A 27,589-nucleotide genomic window follows, 5' to 3' on the forward strand; every position below is an offset into this window, starting at 1 on the left:
GTCCACAGCCTCTGCAGCATGAGTTCGATCCCCGGCCGGCCAGGGAGATACCCACATGGTGCAGCAGACTGCTGATTCACCCACTGCTCCCCTCAGCAGTGTATTTCAGTCCATCTGCCTGTTCTGCTCCCCACCCTGTCTCTGGTGAATCCTCTCACCTCCCGCACCTCTGGCCTGTACCCCAGCTTTTGTAAGAGAGATCATGGGCTAAAAATAGTAGTTAGCCCCCACCCAATCCCAAAGCTCTAGTCAGTCACAGGAGCATCACCCACACGCCACTCAGTGGGCTGAAATTCCTTCCAGGTTTTCTATCAGCAGCTGAGCACACAGAAATTGTGATAAGCCTGTAAAATTGAGAGGGGGTGAGGTGGGATAAAAGGAGGTCGCAGAAGAGAAACTACAGGTCGTCTAAGCTTTCTCCTGGTGTAGTGGCTCTGGACACAGACTGCAGGGGAGGTCTGGTGAGGTGGACTCCAGGTGTTATATGAGAGAAAAGCATCCCTTGAGGAGGGGCTGGGATGTGCTGTGCAAATTAATTCCTCCTGCAGAGGGCACAGGAGAAAGGGCAGCTGATGCGCTCAACTCAGAGACAGGAGAACGGTCCACACTGGTTAAGTATCACATCTGGCAAGAGAACACCCTGCGGACCAGTGGAGGACACTGCCTCCTCCTTCCCAGCCTGTCCCACATGCAGCCCAGCTGCGGTAGATATCCTACTTCAAAAGCTTCACCAGTGGGCTTCATAAATGCAGAGGAACCAAATAAGGGATCAGGAAAAAAAAGGAACTATAATAAACATCAAAATCAACGGCAACTATAGATGAGAGACATTCTGTAGGGTAGGAGGAGGGAGAGGGATCCGCACGGGGTGGGAAGAGCCCAAGGGACTATGGTGATGGTGCCCGGATGAAATGGTGGTGGGAATTTCACGGGGAAATCATGCGTTGTACAAATATGAAGAATGATGTAATAAATACATAATAAAAAAGGAAAAAAAGTGGTATATGGGGTTTTTTTTTTAAAGATTTATTTATTTTATTTATTTATACAGGCACTGGGCACAGTCAGAAGCATGGGAGGGTGAGAGAATCCACCAGAGCCAGAGCGGGGAACAGAACAGGCAGACTGATGAAATACACTGCTGAGGGGAGCAGCAGGCAGCAGGGGAGGTCTGCGCACCATGTGCAACCTTTGCTGGCAGCCAGGGATCAAACCGGTGCTGCAGAGGCTGCGGGCAGCTTTGCAACACAATGCTCAACCGCTGCGCCACTGGGGAGGCCCGGTATATGGGGTGCTTCTGAGACAGACTTCAGTGAAACCGCTAAAGGCCCCCCTGCAAAAGACCCATTTGCCTGTCTGTTCTTGTTCACAATACAGGTTATTTTGCACATACACATCTACATATATATATACACACACACACATCAGTGTATACACACATATACACAATTCACTGATATGAATGACACGTGACAGTGTCCATAGTTATCTCATAAGACACGATTTCCCAACGAAATAATCTCCAACCAAATAATTTTACATGACAAGAGAAATCCTACATCATATCACTGTAGGATGATGATTATTTCTCGTAGAGGTAGAGGACCTACCTTCACATTCCAAGAAACTCAAACCCTGTCTAGTTGCTCATGGCTTAAGAATGTCCAAGTTCCTAACGTCCATAAAGAACTGGCTTACTAGAGTATTCATTAAAATTTTACGGTCATTACTTACTGAATTACTGGAGGCTGTCCTACAGAAAACTATAAGAGGAAGAGCTGTGCACTAGATGATTTGAAGCTCGAGTGATTCATTAGGAAGCTGGATGGAGGGAAACCATGTGTTTTTGATACTTGAGTCTCAAGCGTAACACCACATTTAAACATCTGGTTCTGTTTGTCGTTTTCTATTTAAAAGGCACATCTAAGGTGTACGGTGCCTGCGAGGTGTCCGATGGCATTTTGAAGTTCATGCAAACAACTGCAATCCTTGTAACTTCTCTCTCTCCGTCCGAGAGAGAGGGTCTAAGGGCATTCTCACCTTCTGAGCATTTCGAGGGCCCGAGATTGTCCACACATCCTAGTCAAAAGTAGCCTTTATTTGTCTTTTTATGAAATTCAACGATAAGGAAGTCATTGGACATGCTTTCGAAAGGCTGCAGAGCCGTCAGGAGACCTGAGTACCGGGATGGGCATGCTTCATTTAAATACCTGTACAGTTAAGAATTACCTTCCCGTGGGCTTTTCTTTTCTTTCTTTTTTTTTTAATTGCATAACGAATGCCAGCTTTCTGCTGGAGGGCAGGAGACCCGAGACTCCGCTGTAACCCTGCTGCTTCCCCAGAGTTCCCGGGAACACTGCATGGTTTTGCATGTTAAACACCCATCAATCATACATTATCATTTTAAATAAACAATGAAATATTCCAAAGTATAAAAACAACAAACACTGGCTGCACATGTTATACTGTTTCAGAAATGACTTCCAACATGAAATTGACTATATTGAAAAGTTGAGCCAGGCTAAGAGGACCTCCTGGTTACCAAGCTCGGCACCCTGAGCCCCACTACAAGCGTGGCTCTGTGGTTTTTATCTTCAAGGAAAACAAACTGCGATGGGAAAGCTTAGGCGGATTCTGGGGAAGCGGTCCTTCTTAATACACTTCATGTGTCTTAGCTGTGTTTTCCAAATGCAAACAATCTTTATTTCTTGGCAAGGGAAAGTGGTGATTAGGTGGTTGTTACACGGAAAAGGGGACATGTGATAATCAGGAAAGTCTGTGGAGGTTTCCTCTGGGTGCCCTGAGTATTAACACACACACGAAAAATCGTAAGTAAAAATTGTGCAGCCAGAAATTTATCCTGCCAGCCAAGTGTACATGAGAGCTTTTGGAAGGGAAAACAATCAGGAAAACGAAGATAACAGTGACACCATGATCTGACAGACTGCTGGCTGTTTGTTATCAGATTCTAGAAAATTAAAAAAAAAAAACCAAAAACCTGTCTACAGAATTACGGGATTGAAGGACCTTAGAAGGTCAAGTGAGTTAGGCAAGAAATATTTCCACACTTGCTCCGATGCAGCAGTAAATTGTCCAAAAATTTACTTGGGGTTTCCTTTGCACAGCTGCCTAGAAATGCACCAGATAGATCAGATTTTTTTTTTGCAAGTTGAGAAAGAACGGCATATTTAAGAGTATTTCAGAGTTGACGGTGCCAAATTATGTGGCTGGAGTCATGGCTTTGGGGGTCAAGCAAATGTGCTTACAATGCTGGCTCTGTCACTGCAAGCGCTCCGGATATGACCTTGGGCTCATTTCTTAAACTCGCTGAGCTTCAGATTCCTCATGGATAAAACAAGAACACTAATGTTTTTATAGGACCACTCTGAGGATTACAGTTAACAAGGGTGCTTAGCATGGGGTAGGGTTTGGGATCAGAAGAGGATTCTAGCTACAGCGTTGGGGACATAGTAAAAGCTCCTCTCGCAGATGCATTCTTTCTACAATGTAAAGTTCTGCTTCTTAGATTGTTGATACCTCTGCTTCCACAACAAAAATGAAAGGGAGTGTAAGAAAACAGGGGAGGCAGAGAAAGCCTTGATTTCAAAGTAATATTTTTGCCCTCTTCCTTCATAAGTGAACCAAATAATGAGAACAAGAACTAAAACGCCAAGCTCACATCCCATGGAAGAAGGAGACTTCTCTCCCTTAAACCACAAGCTCTGAACATGATCAGAACATGGAGGGCAGGGGAGTGATTTTACAGAGGGGAAAGTTTCCAAGCTAAGAGTCTCCAGAGGATTATAGCTGCTTGTTGATTTTGATTTTTACTTTGTATTAATCTTTTTCCTGATCCTTTATTTAGGTTTTCGAAATTCTTGCTATGAGTGAGACCATCTGGTATTTTTCTTTTTCTTTCTGGCTTATTTCGCTGCGCATGATCCCTTCCAGCTCCATCCATGTTGCTGCAAATTGCATGAGTTTATCTTTTTTGATCGCTGAGTAATATTCCATTGTGTATATGTACCGCATCTTCTTGGTCCAGTCATCTATTTTGGGGCATTTGGGTTGTTTCCTACAGGAAGGAGGGGAGCGGGGAGAGGTAGGATTAGGGCCAAAAGAAGGGGGGCACAATTGTATGGGGAATATAACCAAAATGAAAATGCATACATTGTGCAAAAACAAAAAATATTAAAAAAAAAAGTCTCCAGAGGAGGCTGTCATGGAGAAGCCGGCCAGGCCACCTGCACAACTCCAGCCGGGCTGAGAAACTGGAGACCCCAAAGTGAGAAGACAGCAAGATGGCCTGAAAGTCTGGGGAGAAGTGGACTTCCACACTCCTATCCACCGTCGGCAGTGAGCTTCATGCCCTCCGCCTGCAGAAGGCGTGTTCATTTTGGAAACTGCACCCAAGAAAGTTCAAGATTGGGGCACCCAGAGAGAGAACTGATGGCAGCTCCCCGGCAGCAGGTAACCCTGCCCAGGCACATGCAATTGCCAAATGTTTTTAGAGAAAGCCTTCACGGTCACCCGCAGGCCAAGACCATGAAGCACCACTGGCAGTGGCTTCCCCACATCAGTCCTAAAGACAGACAAATGAGGCCCAGACGTTAGGCCTGATCTGCATCATCATTTGTTTTCACCATTCCAACCTTGCCTGAGAAGGGAGTCCGTAATGTAAGAAGCTTTTACCAGGAGGAACGCAGAAGAGGAAGCCCTCAGGGTTTCTATTAAAGGGCTGAGGGCCTAAAAGTGGTTCTGAATTTCTCTGTAAAGCTCCTGTGAAAAAGAATGTTTCCTCCCTCCTCTCACCCTGCTTTGCATGACTTCGCGTGAGCTACTAGAATTCCTTTTACACCAGATGCCCTGAGACCAGAACCCAACAGAAAGATCTCCCTCCCACCTAGGCATGCGTGGTTCCCGTCTTTTAACCAGAAAGAATGTTCCTTCCAGGCAAATGGAATAATATCGCATTTACCACAGCCATCAGGAAAGGTAAACACAAGGAAAGAAAAAGCAAACCTACTTATTTGTGCATCTGCGTAGAAGCCTGTTAGTGCCCAATCTCTGTGATGATACTGAGATTGCGTTTATCAGGTAGAACCTGCCCTTTCATGAGCTTCCTGAGGGGCAGGATCACATGAGGGAAGACAGCATGGCTGAAAACATTAACAGGTCATGGGATCCAGCAAATCCTCTTCTGAGGCCGTGACCAAAAGAACAGATGCATATTGTAAGGAACAGGGGGTAACTAGGGCTCTTTTTAACCTCCTGCCACTAGGCTCCGGGGCAGCCACCTGCGGCTTTGTTTTCCTTCCAGGTTTCATTACCCACATGTGATACTGTGTTATTGCAAACAGTGCCGAGGACTATGAGCTCAGGGGCACACACCTATGAATTCAGACACCTGGGCAGAGAGGCTGGACCTGGTGGGGGCCAGTCTGCCTGTGTATTCATCCCCTGCTTCAGCATCAGGTATAAACCTAAGGCTCCAAGATTCTTTTTTCTATTTGCCCGAATCAACCGTGAACTTACATGGCCTGGGATGGCTGCAAAATAGATATCCGCAGCAGCATCCTTCATGACTCCAAAAGGTGGAAACACATTGACAGGTGAATGGCTGAACGAAACGTGGTTTGAACAACGTAAAAAGAAAGGGAATTCTGCGACAGGCTATGATGAACCTTAAAATACTAGGGTAAGTGGAATAAGAGAGGACGATCGTATGAATCCATCTACATGAGGCACCTACAAGCACCCAGTTCAGAGAAAGAGAAACGAGAAGGGGAGTGAGAAAAGAAGTTGCCAGGGATGCGTGATGGGGATTAGCACCAAACCCAACGTGGGTGCTCTTAACACCCATGAACTATATACATAAATATGGTGAACATGGTAAGTTTTATGCTTATTTTACACACACACACACACAGAGATTAAGTGAGGCAGCCACGCTGTGGAAGTCATTCATCTAACCACAAACTCGCTCACCCCAGCATCCTCTGGGTTTCAGCTGTGCAGATTCCAGAAAAAAAATGTTGCTGAGTGTGTGGGAGGCTTATTCTTGGGTAGGGCGAGGTGACCAAGCAGATGGCGTGCATCCCCATCAAGCTGCATGTGCTAATTTGTTCAGCCCACAAACATTCACCCCGGGCTCATGTGAAGGGCAGAGGCTGGGGTCATGCTTGGGGACTTAAGGATGACATCTGATGGCATCTGAATCCTGCTGTTTTCCAGCTGCAGCGCCTTAGCCAAGTGACTTGTCTCAGTTTCCTCGTGTCTGGGGGGGGGAATCCCGCTCATGGGCTGGGACAGAGGGCCCCATGAGTTAAAATGCACAGAGCATGCTCAGCACAGCGTTCAGCTGAAGGTGTAAATGACATTTGCTGCTTTTCCTGCTGTGTCCCCATCTGATCCCCAACATAAGGTGATAGAAAATCTAGATCATCTCAGTCCCTGACTGCTGGGTGATTCTCTGGGTGATAGGGGTGTCTTTGGTTCTACTGAGGAGGCTCAGGTTGGGCTCCTGGATGAGGACTAGTCACCAGAAAGAACAAGAGATTTGGAATTTCCAGCCCTCCAGACCACCCCTCCCCCATTTTCCTGAGAAAGGTGAAGGCCTGAAAATGGAGTGAGTGAGTGACCACACTCTGTGATAACATCTCTTTACAAACCCCAACAGTGTGAGGCTGGAGGGCCTACAGGTTGGTGAACAGCCACATGCTGGGAACATGATGCACCCCAAATTCCACTGAGACAGAAGTTCCTGCACCCAACAGAAGTTCCCCCCAAGAGTCTGCCTCACGCAGCTCTTCATCTGGCTGTTCATCTGTGTCCTGTAATGAACTAGTGAAAGTTCTGGGAGTCACTCTGGTACTTTCACTGAACCTGGGAGCTCCAGATGTGTAGCCAAGTCAGACAGAAAGTGTGGGTAACCTGGGACCTACTAGTAGCATCTGGCATCTGTAGTGGGTGAGCAGCCTCGCGGGACTGGCCCTAAACCGTGGAGCTGATGCTATTTCCAGGCAGATGGTGTCAGAATGGAGTTAACTGTAGGGCCCCCAGCTGGCGCTGCTGAATTGCTGGGGGCGGGGAGGGGGATCTTCATACCCTTGGTGACCAGAAGTGGCAGAAGTGAACTGCTCTGCATGTGAAATAAAGGGGACACACAAGAGGAAAAGATTGGATGGAACACCCGCTTCCCTAGTACCCACCTTCACAGGCCCTGGAGTGCTGCCGCCCCTGTGGCTTGGCTTCCAGTGAGCTGCGGCCAGAGCTGGCTGACAGCAGCTCCAGGGCCAGAATCTTGGCCACATTTGTTTCCATGTTCACCCCTGCTCCGAGATGACGCCCAGATAGCAGGAGAAGTGTAACCCGAAAACCTTCCACCCCCTTTGTTCGGTACAGTATCCAGCTCAACAGTGAAAGGCACGTGATTCACTCTCCAACGGCTCAACGCTGGCAGCGTGCACGGGGCAGTGCCAGCGGCAGCCCAGGCAAGGGTGAGAACACAGGGTCATGGGCAGGGTTTCTGCCAGCAGTTCCCTCTCTCCCTGGCTTATCAGTTCCCCAGGGTTCTTGGCAGAGGGCGGGGGAGCCCGGAAGAGTCCTGCAGATGAGGACCTGGGACTAATGACACCCCTTCGTAACTATGCCAGTGCTGCCCAAGCCTCAGTTTCCCCTCCTTCCCCACCTCTCTTTTCTACCTCATCAGCCCTCATCGTGCTTGCTGGCAGCTTTTCCCTAATGCAGACGAGAAGCTGATTATGCCTAAAACAAAAAATCTCATCTCTGTATATATATTTCCACATGCAGAGGCAGACATTTAAAAAGACCAGATTAGGTATTCATTGGCCAAGATAAAAGATGTTCCTCTTATTGTGTGTGTGTGTGTGTTTTCCAATTTTATGTAAAGCAGGTGCTGATTTTAATAATAGAAAATAAGGGAATAAAATGTGGGGTGTTTAGAGATTTTCAGGGTGTTTGGTATATTTCTTTTTTTTTAATAGAGGCATGTTTTTATTTATTTATTTGTTTGTTTGTTTGTTTTGTTTTGTTTATACATGCACTGGGTACAGTCAGAAGCGCAGGAGGGTGAGAGAATTCACCAGAGCCAGAGCGGGGAGCAGAGCAGGCAGAAGGACCGAAGTACACTGCTGAGGGGAGCAGCGGGCGGCAGGAGACATCTGCGCGCCATGCAGGACCCTCCTCCGGTGGCCGGGGAGCAGCCGGGGATCGAACTTGCGCCACAGAGGCCGCGGGCAGCTTTGCAACCCAGCACTCAACCGCTGCGCCACTGGGGAGACCCTGTTTGGTATATTTCTAATGCCAAGCTTGGCAAGAGTTTCAGACACTTCTGGTTTGGAAAGTTGGTTAAGAAGTAAAATTCATGGGCCCCAATTTGAGCATTACTGCCTACAAACCCCCATCGGGATTAACGTAACTAATATATAAACGAAGGATTTACGCTTTGAATAAACTTAATCGCCTAGGTTTTAACTACACTGCTTGTGACCAAGTCACCTAGGACCAATGTATGGTATTTATTAAGAAATTGCTTTAGGAATTTGTTGAATCATTTATTATAATGTAGTATAATATTTGTTCTCCTCCCACCCCCCCTTTTAACCTCAAATAACTGGCTTTACAGAGTTGCCTTGGAGAGCATTTTAATAGCACAATTTTCCCATTTCCCCCCAGTTGCTAACTTTGGATGCCTGTCAGCTGTGAAGCGTGTCTTGCCTGGGGTCACTGTCTGGGGCATGGCATGGAGAGAGAGGCTATTCCCTGCAGAAGTGTGGGTCATGTAGGGAGTGCCAGGCTGGGATCCGAAGCCCCGGAGGTTCAGTTACTGTGCCATCTTGCACTCCCTACGCATGCTGGGAACACCTGAGGGTTCATTCAGTGAAAGCTCAGTCACTGAGCAGTATTAAGGTCTACACTGGCGGTCCTCAAGAAAGCCCTGTCTTCAAACACTGAATGGCTGGTGACACACTGGGCAGTAGAGCAAGTCATTGCGGTGGATACCAGGTTGTTCCAGAAGTATCCTGACGGTTCCTCTGTCTTCGCTCCTCACACTGCCTGCTTTCTCTGCATTTCCGTCACCTTTCCTCACTCTCCTTCAAAGGCTGGGTCCGGCCTCGGGCGTTCAACTCTCACCTGACTGCTCCTGACTACAAACTCTGGGCATCTTCATTATCTTCATTTGGTTTCCCTGAATTTTCTACATTTCCCGTAATTTTCAGCTCTTACATTTGTAAGGAGAAAAGGTCACACTTTAACACTCACAGAAAAAATTCCAGAGTCCTAAGGCAAACAATTCATTAGCCTGTTTCCAAACACTGCCTTCTAGATCTTTTTTTCCTAGTAGAAGGTGCAGATGGCTGCATTTTCAGAAGGTAATTTCTGTGGCTGGTCTCCCTCTCTCTTTCCAATAAATAACAAAAACTCCCATTCTAGCTGGGTAATGACCACCCAGAATAAAGGGACACATTTGTCCCACCAGGTATGGCCTTGTGAGCAGGCCTGGCCAACAGAGGTGGGTGTCTGTGACAGGTGTGACTTTCTCTGTGGCCCCCCTTTACCTTCCCTTCCAGTGGAAGGATGGGAATGAGGTGTTGGGGAGCCATCTTCAGCAAGGAGGTCAATACCAACACCCAAGGAGCAGGGTCAGGACGCTGTCCTGCCACCATCTGAGTGACCCAAGGTCACCGGACGGTTTTGTATAAGAGCCACAAACTTCCCTCTTGGTTAAGCTAGTACATTTGCTTTCAGTTGGAGGCCCATTAGAGGCCAGCACACACCCAAACCAGATCACTGAAGGAAGCGAATCCCTGAAAGAAAGGCTACTGAAAGGCAGAGCTGGTAGGGAGCAGCAGGGGCCTGGCGAAGAAGCGGCCTTTGCTTTTCCTCCAGTAATAACTGTGCATGGAGCCCTTGAGCCCTATGAACTGCTGGCGCTTGAAACTCAGTGCTGGAGGCTTATAAATTACCCAGAGCTGGAGGGCTCTGCTTTCACAGGGCTACTGTCCTCCCTCCCGCTGGCTGCTGCCCGTGGCCCGGCACTGTGCCAAGTGAGGGAGAAATGACCAGAGATATCAGCCCCAGGACACGTAAATACAATGTGCTGATTCGAAATTTTGGCCGTGGGTCAGTCACTTAGGAATTAAATGAGGACGTCTTAGAGCGTTTCCCTAGTAATGATTTTGAAAGGTGGAGGGGTCCCTCTCTGAGACCTTCCTTAGGTTAGTCAAGCACAATTATGACATGATATAGCCCATTGCCATACATGTGCCAAACCCTTAAAGAATGAAATATAAATGACCATACTTCAGGTTTAAGTCACTGAAAGTGGGATTTCCACCTCCATTTACACAAGACAGCAGGAATCGTCCGTTTGATTTAGACACCAAATGGTACAACTAGTGATCAATACTGCACTGAAAATTTCAATCTAGCTTAGTTAAGAACTGGAAGCATTAAGTTTCACTTAACTCAATCAGCACTTAATTGAGAACATACTATATGCCAAGCCGTCTGGAGACGTTTTGAGCCTCATGACTACCGTTTTCACAGATGGGAAAAGTGAAGCAGAGGGCACTTCGGTAGCTTGTTCAGATGAGGGCCCAACCATGACATGAGTCCAGGCAGCAGGCCTTCGGGGGGCCACCTCCTCCCTCAACTGGGGGCTACAGGTCAGTAGATGCCTAAAATGAATAAGGATTTCAAAGGTGCAAGAGAGGATATTCCTGGTGCAAGGTATACCCACTTTTAAAACACTGTAAGCTCCCTGGAATCTGAAGCATCATTTAATTAGGAGGGAGAGGCCATCCACACCTCTACATTGAGTCTTTTATGGAGTTTTTGTCATTTTGCATGATTTTTTTTTCCTTTTTGCAAATTTTGAGAGATTGAGAGGGAAAACCAGAGAGAGAGAGAGCATGCCTTCGAGTATTAAGTCTGCTCCCTGATGGCAGTGCACACCTCTGGGCTCCACAGAGAACAGTTACGGGTGATGGAAGCACATGCACGTCTCAGCCATCACATGTGCCAGTCTGTCTGTGATAATGAGCATGAACTCCTTCAGGGCAGGGAGCAGGCCTTAGTGGTCCCCAGCGTCTAGTTCAGTGTCTGAAAGATCACAGATGTTCAACATATTTTGGCTGTGCTGAGCTTGGCAATAAATCCTCCCTTGGGAAGAAGCTCATCAAATGCCGTTTACAAGCATAAAGCATATGGCTTTATCTTGTCTTTCTCTTTTCTGGTCTGGGGACTCTTATTCTTCCTTCCTCTCTCCTTTTCTATATTCCAAGGTGCAGAAGCAAGTAAGGATGGGTGGGAGTCAGGGACAGCAAGTAGGTGTGTGTAACCCCAGTAATGTTTCTCATGCGTTTCCCTAGGAAGGGGCCTTGAACATGTGTGTGAGATAATAATCAATCAATTGTGTTTACTGTCTTCTGCCTCCAGGGCTAAAAATACTCAACTTTATCTGGAGTAAATAACGTGCTGTGCTGTTTGCAAAGAACTGGGACACTCAGTCAGTCTAGGCAAGTTGTTCAAGGCTGTTCACTTTGGTGGGGCAGCTGGGACCAGAATCCAGGCGCTGCCAGACACCGCCTCCCTTCCTTCCCCAGCTAGGAAGTCATCCCAGGATGTTAATTTTGGGTTTTTATTGCGTGTCAACCTAGGTCTCTGCATTTAGGAGGGCTGGATAAATCAAAACCATTACCAAGTACAAAAAATATGAAGGCTCGTGGTTTCACGGTTTGGGCAGCTGTTTTCAAGTCAGAGCGACCTGAGTTTTAAAACCTGATTCCACCACTAATTTCGTGAATTGATAGAAATTATATATGAACTCACATTTCAGTTTCTTCTGGAAAACGCAATAGCCACATGTTCTTTGTTAGAATTATTTTGAACATTAAATAAGGTGGGACAAAGCAGTTGGCAGAGAACCTGCTGGACAGGAGAGGTCCCGTAAAGGGACATTAATAATGACAGCAGTAGTAACAGTAACAGTAGCCGTCGTTATTGTTCTTTTCCAGTCTTTCTTCAATGTGCAGGTCAAAGCATATGTTAAGTGAACCTTTGTAATAGCTCTGATGAAGCACTGTGGTGTGCTGCAAGGCTTGAAGACCTAACATACTGAGCCAACAAATAGCAATTGAGGGCCAGCCCCGGGCAAGTCACTGATAAGATGCTTTGGGAAACAAGAGTCACAAGGTAGAGAAAGAGCTCATACAATCATTGAGGACACAGAGCATAGAAATGTTCAACCGCAACATGACCTTCAAAGATAAGAAAATAGGATGCCATAAAGCACTCAGTTCATCCAAAAAAAGCATAGGGGAGGGCCTACCTGGCGTGCCTGGCAGTTTCTTGTGGAGTGGGATTTTCCTCTGACATGGCGATGATGAGCTACATCTAGACCGAGAATGAACGCCACTCAGGCAGAGGGGGGCATATGGAAGAGCACGTGGCCTGAGGGACAGGGACTATCTGATTTTTGCTACCAGGTCACACACTGCAATGCCTTATTAACCAGAACCCCAGGTGTCTCTTCATCCAGAGATGTCAGTCAGATGCCTGGCTGTTCAAGGTCCTTTCTGAGGGAAACCCACTTAGCCACCGTTGTTCCCGATTGGTTCTGGCTGGTTCTTACTTTGGGCCAAGAGGCAATGTTCCTGCCCCTCTGGGGTGAGAAGTCTCGAGGTGTCCAAGAGCCGCCCACCCAACCTCCTTTCCCTGCACAAAACAGTGGGCTAGCCCCACCGCTCTGCTGCCCAGGGCTCCAGGGAGTAGGTGGGTCAGCTGTGGTCAGAGAGGCGAGAGAGTAAGGAAAGTTCTGGGGAGACCTGGATGAGTGTAAACCTCGAGTGGGGGAAGGAAATGCTGGGGAGTCTCCCGGGAGCAGCAGGGTGTCCAGGGCTGCCAGTTCTCAGAGCCTCTCTGTTCTCTCCCCAGGCTCCTCACCACTCCCTCTCTTACAGGGGAACCCCAATGTGAAATGGGTGGCCTGACTGGGTCCTCACCCGCATGCCCAATAGGGGCTTTTGATGAGACTCAGCTGCAGGCACCACAAAAAGGTTAATAAAGGGCTTATTTACAAAAGGGGGGAAATGAAGAAAGGAATAACTCAGAGGAAAAGAGAGATGAATTGGTGAGTGTGTCCTACCAGTTCTGCTGAGCTGGGACCCCAATAGCGTGTGGAAAGCTGGTGAAAATCCAAGCACCCCAAGACCCACATGTCTGGTTATATACCAAGCCTGGCTGTTTAACTCACCCTCAGTTCCCAGCATCCTCCCTTTGGTGATGATATTATGGGTTTGTAGTCCTTGGTGTCTTGGACCGGTTTGGTCTGGGGTGGGGGTGGGGTCCATCAAACGTGTCTGGAGTTTGTTCCAGACATCCTTTCCCCCCAACACCTCTACTCTTCCTGCTCTTTGCAAGCAAGTCTTTGATCTTTCCTGGCTATCCTGGTAGCATGAGGAAGGTCCAGTTTTTGAAAGTAACAGTATAAAGACTTTTGTTAGGGGATTAAGCACACGAGCGTTGCCACCATCACTGTGTGTTTTATCAAAAGCACAGACTCCTGTTACATGACCAGATGGCACACACAGATGGCTCCCGTGGAAACATCTGTACGAAACTGTGGACACAGCCCTCTGCACATGGAGAACCAGATTCTGTCAATAACAGTCGAATGTCTGGGGGCTCAGGGGCATTAGTGAATTATTTCCTGGCAGCCTCAAGAAAGAGTGTGAACCTGAGTTTAAGGAACAAGAACCCAGCCGTACCAGGCAGAGCAAAACCAGCCCAGGAGAAAACGTGTTTTGTAAACGTGAGTTGGCCTTCAACACCACGGAAGTTCTGGAAGTCCTGGCGTCTTTGGCAACTGAGTGCATAATTCATTGGCAGGGCCTGGTGCTCTGTCTCGTGTTTGGCTGTCCCTGGGGTCTGTTTCCCTTACCCCCAGCCAAAAGAAATCCTTCTGTGGTTCCATTAGAGAGAAGATAAGATTGATGAATAGATGCATTTCTATTTCATGCCACTGAGCACTCCTGGCTGTTGCATTATTAACTCAGGGCCCTCCTCCAGGCCTTTGAAAGGCTTTCTAATCTGGTCTCCTGATGTAGCCTCAGGCCAAGTGGTTCTCAGAAGTTGGAGAGAGCAGTTTTTCCTCCCTATCCCAAGTATGGCATTGAAGATAAAGAGCAAACAGAGCCGGCTGATTAAGTGATGCCCGTGACCTTGAGCACTCACTGTAGTGGCTTCAGTGTGGCTTATTCACACATCCCAAGCACCGGTAGAATGTGTGGTGACAGCGGATTCTTTTCATCTTACCCCAAGGTGAATCAAACAAGAACCTGTGAGGAGAGCGGGGTCCCCTAAGATTCCACCATTTTAGGGCATCAACTGTTAAAAGGATGGCTTTCAACTCAGAGGGTAACAATGAGGGAGTGGAGGGGCTGGTACTGTGTGTGGGAGAGGAAAGGAGCCGGGTTGTTTTCTGAAGTCTGATAAATGGTACTGGCTCAGAGCCACTTCCCCGAGGCACTTTTTTTTTAAGTTTATTTTATTTTTAAAGATTTATTTATTTATTTATACAAGCACTGGGTACAGTCAGAAGCGGGGGAGGGTGACAGAATTCACCAGAGTCAGAGTGGGGAACAGAACAGGCAGACCGAAGAAATACACTGCTGAGGGGAGCAGTGGGATGCAGGAGAGGTCTGCACGCCATGTGGGACCCTCCTCCGGGGGGATGGAACCGGTGCTGCAGAGGCTGCGGGCAGCTTCGCAGCCCAGCGCTCAACCGCTGCGCCACCAGGCGAGGCCCCCCTGAGGCACCTCTTTAACACAGTGGAGATCTCCCCAAGGATTGAAGTGTGTTTCTGGGAGGTGGCAAAGAAGGGGGTGGGGGGGTGCAAAGGGAGACAAGAAGGGCCTTCCCAGCAAGCCACAGGTGCTCTCTGCTCTTTCCTTTGGACCAGGATCTTCCCAGGGACTGGAGCTCTGGGGCAGCTGTCAGGGAATCAGGAAATGAGGGTCCACTTCTGCACGGCTCAGTTCTGCACGGTGGGGCTTAGGCCTCCAGCAGAAGCTGCCCTGAGTTGAGGGAAAATTCCCAGGACAGTGCAGCAAGAAAATCCTGAGACCCACTTTTCTTACCAACCAGAGGAACTGACTCCAGGAGGGTGGTGGCGGGGTGGTGGTGCAGAACAGCAGCTCTGCTCTCTACTCTCACCTGGCCCCCCACTCCAGAGCCTGAGTCACTGCTGCTGTCGGGGGCGCCACACTGTGACAGAAAACAAAAAGGATGGGGACGGTATTGTAGGGTGACCCCCTGGGAACCACAGGGAAAGAGAGTCACTGAGTCCTCCCGGGAGCCGCTCTATGGAGACCACGTACGATCACTCTCACAGGTGAAGCTCCGCCAGCCGCTTAAGAATCTTGCTCAAGGTCATGCTGAAAAGGGCAGGAGCCAGGACTCGAGTCCCCCAGGTGAGAGGCAGAGCTGACTCAGCAGCATCATCCATTAAAACGATGCAAATGCAGAGAAACACAAGAGGGAAACACGGCTTTGTTGGCAAAGCCCACTTCTGGGTCGGGGGCGCTGGGGCCACTCAGCTGATGGGATGCTGATAGGGCAGCTGATGGGATGCTCCTGGGGCAGTGCCCCTCCACCGGGCTCTAGAGGGAGCGCTGTGCCCAGTCACTGAATGAGGTAGAGGCCCTCAATCCGTCATAAGACATGGGCCAGGGCTGTGGGCAGTTAGCAAAATGGAGCGAGTGGCAGGTTGACCAGAGAGCTGAATGTGCTGCAACACCCCCTCCTCCCTGCAGGTGTTTTCAAAGAAAACACAGCCATGTCTTCTCCCGTGAAATTCAAGTGTGTGCGGCATGACTGACAACAGGACGTGGAAGCAACCCAAGTGCCCACCAACAGAGGAGTGGACGCTGCAGCTGTATGGAAGATGAGAAGCCGCCACTGACAGCAAAATGGGAAGGGGTGTTAGCCAAAGTGGAGTGAGCCAGAAAGACAAAGACAAATGTTGGATGATTTCATATATATGAGTAATATAAAGAAACAAAACAGATGAACTGATAAAGCAAAATCATTATAAGTTAGTGGAAACTAGTACCGATCTGGGTTTCTGAGGTTAAGGGTGGGGAGCAGGCTGAGGGGCTGCAAGGAATAGTGGTGGGCAAAAAAAAGAACAGAATCTGGTGTGACTAGTTTCCCCTGCCTGACCCCAAGCACATCTGACCTCCTCTACAAGGTTCAGTCCAACTGGAGGCCAGTTGGGAATTCCTGCCCACCAGGAGGGACTCTGTCCCTTCCCTGAACATCCACCTTCCCACTGAACATGCCAGTCTAAGGACAGCGAGAGGAAAAAAAAAGGCCCAAACCCACCGCAGTGAAAATCCCAGCTGCATGCTAGAATCTAGTGGGGAATTCTTTTATAAAAATAATGATGAAAAAACATGTACGTCCAAGTCCTGGATAATTAAAATCAGAATCTCTGGGGCTGGAACCAGGGGATCTACTTAAAAAAAAAAAAAAAAAAAAGCAGCCAGCACAGAGAACCACGGCTGGAAGGTCACGGAATCTGAGTGTGTCCACTGCCTCCCTCTAGCTGGCCAGCTCGTGGGGACGAGACACCAGCCTGGTAGGGTGTCCAGGCAGGGCACGGAGCCAGGCTGAGTGCACCCTCACCCGAGTATCTAAACACCCCTGGTGGGATCAGGGAGCATGTTTCGCTTTGCTTCTTCTGTGTAAGGCATGAGTCCTCTGTGTGTTATTCTCTGATGGGGCAACCGGAGAACACAAATTCCAAAGAAAATAAATTCCCCCTTGTTAACATCCCCAGGGAGGACACGCTGTGTTGTTGGTTATCTCCTGCTTTCAATTAAGCAGCCTTCAGCCAGATTCCTCTGTAGCCTGGAAGGCCCGAGCCTTGTGAATGGCACACTTTCAATTATTTATCTAAACAAAGGTGAGCCAGGGGGCAGCTCTAAACACTCGCCTGGTGAACTTGCGTCCAACCCTGCACCCTTGGAATTCTCAAGCTTATAGGACTTGGCTTTGCGAATCCAATTTCCTTAAAAAAAAAAAAAAAAAAAACCCACACACAAACTTTTTTTTTTTTTAAAAAAAGGCACACTATATACGAGGCCATAAATTCCATTTCAGAAATGGAAGGCGTGCCAGACTGGAGCTGCAGCCGCGCGAGCCTGTTGCTAGGTTGCTAAAATCAAACAATCATAAGTCACTGGCAAGGAGGTAGATGGCTGAGACCCTTCCAGTTTTGCGCTGTCTCTCCCTTCAAAGGACGCCTGACATTCTATGTCACCGATGAATAATAAATCCCCTTAAGAAGGAACAGAGACCAAGAGTGATCAATCGGTGAATGTAAGTGGAGCAAAGGCCCAGGCTCACCTGTAAAGAGAGGTTCCTGGTTCCTGTCAGCCAGGCCAGTGCTCCGAGCCACCCTGGCGGGGCTGAGCTTATGTTCTTCTGTCCAAGGACCAGCCTGCCCGGTGCCCATGACCAAGCCTGTTGCCCCAATGGAACAGCCGGCTGCAGATTGAGCAATGATGACCTCTGTGAACAACAAGCCCCTTTCACTTGTCAGAACGTGTCAACTGCAGAAAAAGGGGAACTGGGACTTCCAGCAGCTGGAAGTCAGGTGACACTGGTGCAAGAGCCACTCTCGTCACGACGGTGGCCACATAGTCTGTGCCCGATCACCCTCTATGCTCTGAACCACAGAACCACGGAGTCGCTGTATCCTGCTGTAAAGATCAGGAACCTAAAGTCCAACAGGGCTAAGCAGCTTTGCCCAGGTCACACAAGCAGCAACTGCCAGGGCTGGATCTGAACCCAGCCCTACTTGACTAAAAAGTCTGGATTCCTAACTCTGTTATTCTGTGACCTCCCTCACCCCAGGACTAACACTTGAGAATGTTGGCAGAATCTCCATTTCTATTGCAACTCCCTTCATTCGGACCTTAGACTCACCCTCCCCACAGCCTCTTAATTCTATCTTCCTGTCTCCCATCTTAGCCCTCATCCCTTCAAGCACAAGTATTAAGATATATGGCTTCCTCTCCCCTGGAATTCCCACAGCACTTACTCTCTGTGTCAATCAGACCCTGCCAAGGTCACCCGTGCCCAGTCACAGCTGAAGGGACACTCCTACCCCAAAAATCTGGAAAGTTTTCCCTTCTGTTGCACAAAGCATTGTGGGGTGCTGGGTGTTGGATTTACCTCTCAGGACCCTTGTTTACTCATTGCTGGGTCATATAGTTGGGGGTTCCATGGCCTTGAGCCTCCTTCCAGTTCTAAAGTTCTTTGAGAAATGCCATATGTCTTGGTACCATGTGGAAGCTCCCCAGTGGTGCAAAAGTGGAGAACTTTCGACCACAGTCAAACCATTAGGAGTTGGAGACAAAGACGTGGCTGTTCTGTTCCTCTTCATTTTCCAGAGGACCACATGATGGCATCCTCAAACTAGACTTGGGACACAGCGATGGCCCAGCAGGGCAGGAGTTTCTGTTACTGGGCCTGACGCCACGGGCTGAATGAAAATGCTGTGAAATGTTCATCGTGATAAAGCTGGGTTTCTGCGATTATCCACAAGCTGAGAGTTACAGCAGAGCAAAAACTACTTAAACATTCCATTCAGTCATGAAGCCAGTGTGAATTCACGACCTCATGCTTTAGATCTGCCAAATGTGCCTCCCCCGAAATGTGAAAAATAGATGTTCGTATTTGATTTCTCGGAGGATGAACTCCAAACTGTAAACGATTTGGCAAGAGAAAGGGACACTTGGAGAACCAGCATTTTTCTTACTAAATTACACAATTTCATATCTTTTAAAATAATTTATCAGGACATGTTAAAAATGAGAACAAAATAACAAGAGCTATTCAAAAGAAACGATAAATATAGCAGTAACTGAGGCTAAAGAGAGCTTCTGCAGTTAAGCACTCTGTTTGGGGCGAACTTTCCTGGCAGCTGAGCCTAAAAAAGGGAGCTATGATGGGCTAGCTCTCATATAGGTTTGGACAAGAGGTAAGACATTTGCCAAAGGGATGTTCATCACTCCAAGTCCCAACTAGAAACAGAAGCCACATTAAAGTTGGGTGACACAAGGAGAGGTCACTTGTGAAGAGTCTGAAGTACAGACAGGTGGGCAGGGGAGACACAGGGTAGGTGCCAGGTACCGGCTGACCAGAAGGAGCTGTGGTCACCTGTAGTGGGTTGAATAGTGTGTCCCCCCAAATTAGCATCCACCCAGGAACTCACAACACTTAGTTGTGAATAGGGTCTTTGCAGAGGTAAATAAAGGATGGAGATGAGGTCATACTGAACTAGGGTGGGCGCTGGGTGCAATGACAGCGTCCTTGTAAGAGACAGCAAAGGAGAGGGTCAGAAAAGAGGTTCAGACAGAGGCAGGCGCTGATGCGTCTACAACCAGGAATTGTGGGCGACCACTTGGAGCCAGGAGACAGGCATGGTAGAGCTTCTCCCTCAGAACTTCTGGAAGGAACTAACCCTAATGACACTTTGATTTTAGACACCTGGCCTCATGAATACATTATAAGCGAATACATTCCAGTTGTTTTAAGTCTCCCAGTTTGTGGTTATTTGTTATGGTTGCCCCAGGAAACTGATACACCACCCCATTTCTTTAAGAGATGAAGGGAATGAGGTGACTGAGCTCAAAGAAGAGGTATTGCAGGGACCACTTTCAGCAGAGCAGTGACCTTCACTCAAGGGCACAGCTAGTCAGGCAACCTTGCAGGAAGAGAGCCGGTGGGGGGGGGGGGAGTCTCTGTCTCCATCTGGGGTTCCCCACTGGCCATACCCAGTAGGAAGGCAGAGGGCATGGGAGCATCCCCCTCATGGTCCACACAAGCCAGCCCCCTGGGGCAGAGAGCAGGAGGTATGGTTAAGGGAATAAAAGCGATCAGCCTGAGATGAAATCTCATAATCACTTCTGGAATGTTAAGCTGAAAAGCAGCAACTTAAACCTTCCCATAAAGTGACTATCACTCTTCCCAGAAATAAAACATGTTCATGTTCAAGACCAGTCATCTCTCCCCTGAACCAGGCTCTATTCTCCAACCCTCTTTAGAGGAAGCAGGTTTCTCTAGCACAGGCTCGCTTTCCAGCCCCTTTGCTTCCCTGTCTCCACGCTTAACCCTCATCATGGCTTTTATGGTACCTGATGATTCCCCCAATTTGGTCTCCATTTTGTAACAATCCCAGCAAATCTGCACCAAGACGTCTCAGACTATTCCAAGACAAAACATTTGCAACTCACCCATATCATCTTTCCAAATCAACATCCCCTTCAAATTTCCTCATCTTATTTCTCTAGACCATTTAGGCTGAAACGCTCCAATTTATTCCCTTTCCTCAAACCATCAAGACTTCCAATCCTAATATAGTGTGTTTTGCTCACTCCCCCCTCCCCATTTATTCACCTGCCACCTCTTAGACCATGTCTAAGTCGCATCCATTGACAACTAGCTAACAGCAAACAAAGCTCCAAGCTGGTGTTCATAACTCCAGGTTCCTAGCACTTCCGATTTTGCCATGGCCAAGGCAACATTACCGGCCTCATGCCATGCCCATGTTTAAATTCTTCAGTGACCCCTTCGATCTCAAATCCTCTCTTGTCAGACCTAGAATCCTCTCCCTGGCTTCTGGCTCCTTCCATATTCTCACTCCATTCTCCTTTTCAACCTTCTCTCCCCTCAAGGTGAACCCTGCTTTGTGAACTGTGCTGTGTCTGGCTGTTCTTTTGCTGTTCTACCCTCCTGCAGGTAGATGCCCCTTGTCATTCAATGACACTCATTCCCTACATTTTGTATACCAGGGCCCACCAACTGAGCTAAAGATTAAATTCAGGGCATTTGTCAAACATCTTACAACAATATATAGTCAACATTTCCTTGTGATTAGCAGTAAATACAGACCTGATGATGACCCTCACATCTTTCCCTACATCCTTCTTTTCCCAGTTAATCTATGAGCAAAGTGTTACTAGAAATAGAGTTTCTCTGGAGCAGAGATATTATTACACAGTGATCAAATTGTGGCTTTGGAGTCAGACAGTATAATAGTCCATCCATACATTATCTGTGTGACCTTGAACAAGTTCTGTGCCTTCTCTCTCTGCCTCAGTTTTCTCATCTGTCAAATGGCAATTTGAAACTTGTCTCAGAGTGTTATGGTCAAGTTTTGGAGGAACCGATTTATGCAAAAACACTTAGCACAGTACAAGCATAAGGTTCAACTCTTAATAATATAAACACTGAACAGAAAAGTCATGTAACTTACACTCAAGGTCAGTAAGTGAAAGTAGTTTTTAACCACACGCAGCCCAGATACGGACAACTGGTTGCTGGGTTCTATCATTTGTCCCCACTTCCAACCACTGCCCCTGCCCCACCACTGTCTTCCTAAAGCCAACATTTTTGCTCAGACTTGTTGGTATGAGAATAAGCAGAAGTAAGCTTTTAGACCATTTTTTCCCAAAACAACCAAAGCTGGAAGCAGTATTTCTGTGGATCCCACACTGTCCTGTATCCTCAGTAGATTCTTTGAGGGACTGACACAAGAGTCAGTGGTTGTCATATTATTTCCCTATTTATCAACATGGCTAGCTTTCTCTTGGTCACTGCTTAACAGTCAAAAATCCAAAGGTTGTAAAGATATAAACATGAATGAGAAATTATATGCATATATGCAGTAGCTGCAAAAGAATGATCTATCTGATCAAGAATTTCAATGATGCTATCTTCAAATTACTATCAGTTAACATATAAATACTTCTATAAATATATTGTGATTACATAAAGCAAAATTCTGGCAACTCTTTTTATTGGTGTGCATTTACAGATGCATGATAAATACTAAGAAAATGCTGGTATTTTTGAGTGTAATTAATATAAGGAGACAAAAAAGGAAAAACAACAAAGAATTTGGTCCTGACCCAAAACCCCTCACAGGCACACATTGAAACCACGAGATTTTGGACACATTTTGAATCTAGCACATTTCTTAAGTTTGCAGAAGCATACCACACTAGAGAGGAACTTCAGAGCCTAGTGGAAACAAGCCAGACCATCCAGGAGGGGATTAGGAAACAATTATTTCATATGTACTTTCTGATGACCTTCCTGAAATCCATATGGTTTCTGTGCTCTGAAAGTATTTGTAGATAGGGTTGGTTTACTGAATGTCATTATTAATGAGCTGGGCGAGAAGAGGAATAATTATTTAAGAGACCCAATGTGTTTTCAAAGTGGCAGAATGGTAATTGCTCAAGAGGAGGGCGGGGGCAGGGCTGGGGCAGGGAGCGACTGTGGGTCACACCAGGAGGCTGGGCTGCAGGTGAGAAGTCTGCAGAATATGTTGCCTCTGTGCACTCCTGGAGCCTACCTTGGACTCCTCCAGGCTGCTGAAGATATCACTTTGCAACTCCCTACCACCTGTTGGTTTTTTTTAGTTAAAAGCCAAACTGTAGAAGTTGAAAAATGCTTTACTGTGTCCCCAGGAGATTTTTCCAAGCAGCTGAAACCATGGATGCAGGTTTTGATACTGAGAGGTTTGCTGTTTCTGCATCTGCAGCTATAACGCCTGCCTGGATAGTGAATAAAAGCTACATCTCAATTTCTGAGCTGTCAGAATGCAAAAGGAATTACATAGAATGGATGACATTTGATCATCTTCATGGGACAAATGTCATCACATTCTGATTCTGGGTAACTTCACCTTCTCATAGCTCTTGAAGGGGCTCTCTGCATCACAGTTCAGAGTCTCTCCCCACCCCCCATCAGTGGCCACCAGCCTGATCACATTAACCAGGCTGGGCCATATCTGCTTGGTTTGAATTGAGAGAGAAAAGGTTGATGCCATCATGAGCTGTGGGGAGCAGAGCTGAGCGTCAACCAACTCTGAGGCTGGGGTACCGTGTGGGGTCTATACATGGTGACTAAGCACAGGAAAATGGATAAAAGAGGCAGAATGAGCAAACTCAGAGGGAAGCCATAAGGAGAGCTCAGATGCTTGGAGCTTTACAGAGAAAGTGACTTTGACTTTAGACTTTCCAGTTCCCGATCGCGTGAGGCTCACACACCACACATTGCACTTTCTGTCCTGGGGTTTAGTGATTTCTCTGTAGCTTTGCCAACAATCCAATTTTTACCTGTAGTTCTGCTTCCAGCCACCAGAAAAACTGCAGGAGGAGAAGCTGAACACTCTTATCCTTGAACTCATCCATCAGAGAAGGAATTAAAGAACATGCCGGGCACCATGATTCCCCCCGAGGCAGGTGGTGCTGTGTGTGGACAGCATCCTCTTGTGAACCCGGCAGGAAAGCAGCTCAGCCCATAGGGAGTCTCCTTTCCCATGGAATTTTCTGGAATTCCACTCATAGGAACAGCATGCTTTCTGCCGCATGAGATTAGCTGGGGTTGTAGTGAGGGAAGCAGTGTAGCAGGTCCTCAAATGATGTTTCCTTATAACATCGATGAGAATAAACCAAATTGACTACAGCTGGGCCACTGCATGGGTTTTTTTTTCCAGTTTCCTCCCACATCTCAAAGATGCGGATGGGACCCGCGTGTCTCAATCGCCCCAGAGGGAGAGTGTGTGTGATGCACCCTGCAATGGGAGGGCGCCCTGTCCAGGTTGCTCCCCACCTCGTGCCATGAGCTGCTGGCATGGCCCCAATTTCCCTTAGATCCTGCAATGGAACACATGGGCTGGCTAAGCTGGGAATGAGTATATAGACGACTGTTTCATATTAGATGTGTTTTAGATCTTTACTTAGAAGTTTGGCTGTTTTTGGAATCAGAAATCTGCCATAGGAACTCAAATCTTGTTTGTATCAATTAGCCTCTGGTCAGATTGGTTTCATTGCACTTCATTTCACTTAAAGTTGCTGTTTCCAGGAATCTGTGGACGACCTTAGGACTTGCTGTGTTACGGAGAGAGGGGCTTGGGGAACAGCCTTCCTGGTGAGAAAGAGGACAGGGCCCCAGCCCCACCGGAGATGAAGGGGCAGGAATACAAACACTTGCTCCGGCTCCATCCGCCCTGGGTCCTGTCCTCCGCCTGGACCAGCAAGAGCAGACAACGGGGCTCTTCCCAGCCAAACCCCTTTATGACAGAAGATTCAGGAGAGAAAATGCAAAAGAAAATTCCTCTTTGGGCAGTGTCATCTCCTCGGAGTCAGGGCTGAGGTTTCTCTATTTCTGTGAAAAGTACCATGGGTGGGGGGCATGGAAGAATGGCTGGTAAGCAGTTCAGCCAAGAAGGAAGGAAAAAAATCCAGGACATCAAGCTCCTTTGCTGCGAGGCTCTTCCTGAAAGTCCCAACTGCAGCTGTATCCTTGGTGGTTCTATTCTAAGACCACCCAGGCCCAGCTTCAGTTAGGATCTCCCGCCTCTGCAATCAGGTGTGAGCTTGTAGGAGGAGGCAGGACAGGTGGGCAGCTCTGAGTTCCACCAGGGACACAGGTGAGGGGGGCTGGTCCTCAGGTTGCATTGAACAGAGCTAGTGGGAGCTTCTGGGAGGAGGAGAAAGCCTGTGTCTGGAGGTGGTTACCCGGGTAACCCCACAGGTGGGCCCAGGCTACATTCAGAGAGGGCATAAGTGGCGACACGGGGCCATCCTGAGCCGAGAGCCTCATCCCCGACAGAGCTGGGCCTCAGACACAAGGCCCGGAGGGCAGAGCTGGAGTGCGGCCATGTATGTCAGGTTCCAAGCCTGGCTATTCTCCTGGTGTAGGGTAAGGAAAAATGTCAGGCTTTTCTGCCCTCCGCCATCAGGATAGATGATGGATCCTTGCAGTCCCCAATGCATGCCTGATGGCGGGCACCTGGAGTAGGGTGTGGGCATAGGTAGATGGGATTCACCTGGGCTAAGACTGGGCTTTTAAGGGCGGCGTCACGGGGACGCCAGCAGCAGCAGAAGCCGAAAGAGAAGCAGAGAAAGAAGTAGCAGAAGCCGAGAGAAGCAGAGAAGGCCGGAGAACCCAGATAGAGTGAAGATCTGCTGGGGGCCGGGAGGCCTGCCAGCCTCCTGGCCCCCCAGCACCCCTGCCTGCTATGTACCTGGTAAATCCCAATAAAAGGGCTGCAAAAAACCACTGAGGACTCTGACTCCTCCTTTACCTGGTCTGTTGGATCATAGAAAACCTGCTCAGTGGCCATTTCTGCCTATTACACCTGGTGTCCACTGTGTCTCCAGCCACCAGTCGGCCTGCTCAGTCCCTGGGTGGTGGCGCCCAGCAGGGGGGACCTGCACAGCACAGCTGCTGGCCGCCATCTGGCCGCTGAGGCTGGAGGCCGAGGATACCAGGAAGTGCCAGGGGCAGAGCAGTGTGACCACAGCCTGGCAGGGGCTAACATGTTTCTTTTCAAAGAATTTTCACTTTTCAAAACTTTTAAAAAAAATTATTTCATCTTTAATTTTTGATAGTATTTGATTTCTCCCCTCAGCTGTCGTGCTTGCAGTCCAACCACCACCACAGCACCCCGGACCTGCCACCACAGTCCCTCGGCTCTCCCCTCCTGTTTTGCTGCTGACCACTCCTGCGGTTGCCTCAGATCTCTGGTCAGCTTGCAAGTTGTGTCTTTTGTTTTTCCTGACACTTTGGTTTCTCTGTGTTCCGCATATAATGAAACCACCCGATATCCATCTGTTTTCTCCTGACTTATTTGGCTTCGCATTGCCATTTTGATCGAGGTTATGTTGGTTTACAATGGTGTACATGATTTAAGGGCCTAGGTTCACGCCTTCTCGGATGCATATTACCAATCCTCCCCCAGGCCCCCGAGCCCACCAGGCCCCCTCCAACATCCACACCCCACTCCATTCGCTTCCCGATTTTGTAACTTCCACCAGCTCCTCGGGGGAGGGACCGTTTCTGCGTCTCTTCCAGCATCCAGCAGCCTGCTGCTAGACAGCACGGCACACAGTGGCACTCCATAAGTGCTCATTACCTTGCCTGGACCCAGGGGAGCTCCCCTTACGTGGCTCCTGCATCGACACACAGCTCTCCCAGCCAGTGGAATTGAGAACTCAGTCGGTCTAGCGCCTTTGATCTGGAACTCTGTTTTCCTGAAGCTCAGCCTTTGATGCAGCCAAGACCAGCAGCCTCACGGAGGATTCTGACTTGGAAAGCCACGGGTGACATTTCAGCTGGCTCAGACCCTGAGGTTGGAGCCCTGTGCGTGTAAGGGTAGCTTCTGGCTGGGGCTGTTTGCAATGAAATGCAGTCTTCCCGGGGCGGGGGGGAGGGGGGGGCACAGGCATGTTTTCTTTCCTTTTTTTTCTTTTCTTAACAAAATAAAAACAAGAAGGCTGCAACCCTAATCTAAGTGGCATCTGCTGACTTTAAAGAACACACACTTAATCCTTACCCCAGAGCACCCTCACCACGACACAGAATGCCTTTGGTTTTAATTGTTAAAACATAAGGGGAAAGTCATTGTTTTAGTAGATATGTTGGAAATGGTTTTGGCCTCAGCTCCTCTGGCCTTTCAGCGGTTGTCAATAAATCTAATTCCAATTTCTGACCGTCCTAGTCCTCCACTGAACTTATGGATGACACCTGGAATGACAACAGCCAGAGGCTGGTTCCCATACACATGGCTTAAACTTTTATGTTTGCAAAGCTGAGAAGCAGGAAGCTCTGATATTTATTTTACTTTTAAAATGTATGCATGTCATGACTTTCTCCAAAGATGATATAAGGTAGTGTAAAGGGATATATGAAATATGCAAGAATGAGGGTAAAAAGCGGATGTGCAAGCAGAAGGGTGGGAAGAGAAAGCAGAACCAGAGCGAGGCCCCAGATACAAACAGCACAACCAGCACCTGCTCCCTTCCAGCCTCAGTGATCTTCACATTGGCGTGTTAAGTTTTCCAAATGGCCCCATTACATAAATATTAACCATTTTATTTACAGACCCATTGTTCAGGAACAAATATACTCGGTCATAGCAGTTAAAATACCAACTTTTTGTTATTCATTTTCCTGGTCCCTTATTTAAGTTTTCTAGATTCCTGCTATGAGTGAGACCAAAAACTATGAAACAGAGACACTTTTGGGGGGGCGGGAGGGGAGGGATTGGGATCAGAAAGGGGGGGTTGCAATTGTATGGGGAATATAAAAATAAAATTTATTATTTAAAAAAAAAGAATAAAAAATCTTGAAAAATAAAAATAAAATGTGTATTATTCTTCAAAAAAATAAAATAAAATACCAACTTTTTGTTAAGCGCCTACTACGTGCCCCAGATGGCACTAAACACTTTCTCTACATACTTGACAGCTACTTCTGAGAAGGACTCTGATCTGCACTTTGCCTCTATCAGGTATCACCCCAAGCCCTGCCCGGGATTCTCTGTTCCGATTCTGTCTCCGAGGGCAGTTCATTCGGTTTGTCAACACAGACCCCCTGCAAGCCGGTCTTGGCCACTGTTTCAGGCTTAGAAGGCCAACATAATCTTTACGTTTGATGAAAATGAAAATGTAAGAAAAACGATCCTTTGGGAAAACA

The 27,589-nt window shown here is 47.9% G+C and overlaps 1 protein-coding gene across 1 annotated transcript in view; it reads right to left on the reverse strand.

The window, feature by feature from the left end:
- CCBE1 (collagen and calcium binding EGF domains 1) overlaps positions 1-27,589 on the reverse strand; it is a gene marked incomplete at both ends in the record, with an annotated part of 172,481 nt that overhangs the window by 22,596 nt on the left and 122,296 nt on the right. The window lies entirely within an intron of this gene.

The sequence above is a fragment of the Talpa europaea genome (genome assembly GCF_964194135.1).
Source record: "Talpa europaea genome assembly, chromosome: 13".
Classification (NCBI taxonomy): domain Eukaryota; kingdom Metazoa; phylum Chordata; class Mammalia; order Eulipotyphla; family Talpidae; genus Talpa; species Talpa europaea.